Source organism: Elephantulus edwardii, unplaced genomic scaffold (genome assembly GCF_000299155.1).
Source record: "Elephantulus edwardii isolate Elephantulus edwardi_28Jun2011 unplaced genomic scaffold, EleEdw1.0 scaffold00346, whole genome shotgun sequence".
NCBI lineage: Eukaryota > Metazoa > Chordata > Mammalia > Macroscelidea > Macroscelididae > Elephantulus > Elephantulus edwardii.
Window position 1 is genome coordinate 898,798 of NW_006400096.1, and position 1,384 is coordinate 900,181.

The following is a 1,384-nucleotide window of genomic DNA, read 5'->3' on the forward strand; positions in this document are numbered from 1 at the left end:
AGGGTCGGCCCGGAGCTCCGCAATAAACCTCTTATCTCTTGCTGTTGCATCAAGCCGGGGTCTTGGAGTCTTGGGTCTTCGCCGTCCACTCGGGACAGAACAGGACCAGCGATTTGGGGGTCCTTCAGACTTAGAAGAGGACATTGCTAATGATACTTGGATCTTGGCTGAAAGCAGAGAATCCCGAAAGGATAGTTGTGTTTCATTGATGATGTAAAGGCATTCAATTAACTCTGTGTAGCATAACAAATTGTGGGTAACATTGAGAAGAATGGGAATCCCAAAAAACGTAAGTGTCCTTATGAAACATCTGTACGTAGATAGACTGAGAAGCTGTAGTATGAACAGAGCAAGCATCCTTTCTCCATACCTATTCAATCTATATAAAGGACAAATCATTCTAGAGGTTTGACTTATAAAGAGTGTGGCAACAGGTTCAGAGGAAGACTCATGCAGATGACACAGCCTTCAATATGGATTATGTCTCAACATCAAGAAGATATAACAATCCTCACTATTGAACCAACAAGCAATATCATGATAGATAAGATTGAAATTGTCAAGGATTTCATCTTGCTTGAATTCACCATCAATACCTTTAGTACCAGCCCTCAAGAGATCAGAAGACATGTTACATTGGGAAAGTAAAGGAACTCTCCAAAGTACTGCGGAGCTCAATGATGCTATTTTAAAGATCAAGGTGCTCTTGATGCAAGCTGTGATTTCACTGCTATGCATCTTAAAGTTGGACAATGAATAAGGATGACAGAAGAATCACCTATGCCTTTGAATTGTGGTGTTGCAAAACAATATTTTGCAAAACAGTACTCAATAACCCATAGACTGCCAAAAGAACACACAAATATGCCTTGGAGAAAGTGATGCCGGGTGCTTCTGGAGGCAAAGATGACAAAACCTGGTTAGGAGGACATTATGCTTGGAAAAGTGGAAGGTCAGCAAAGAGAGAAAGAATGGGCTCGAGGATATAAGAGATGATGAGGATGGTATGGGACAAGAGAGGTGTCAGATTTGTTCACTTGGTGGCCCCTGTGAAAGGCACGTTAAAAAATAAGATAGCGTCTCCGGAAGTCCCGCCTCAGTTGAGTGACGTATCAGGAAAAACTCACTTGGAGAAAGCCGTAAAGGAGCCAGATGTGGCGCCGTTCATGGCGCTCTAGCTTCCCCCTCTCTATGGTCGTCGCCCGTTGACAAGTTTGGGGCTCCAAGGAATCTTACTATTGGATGCACTGGCTCGCGTAGGCGGGCCTCTGGGCTTCCCGCGAGCCGATTGGCCAGATCCGCCATGCGGAGCTGAGAAGTGGTGCTTGCGGCACGGCGGCGTGCATGGTCCGGTTTTGAGCTGAACTCCTCTGGAGGCTGGTGA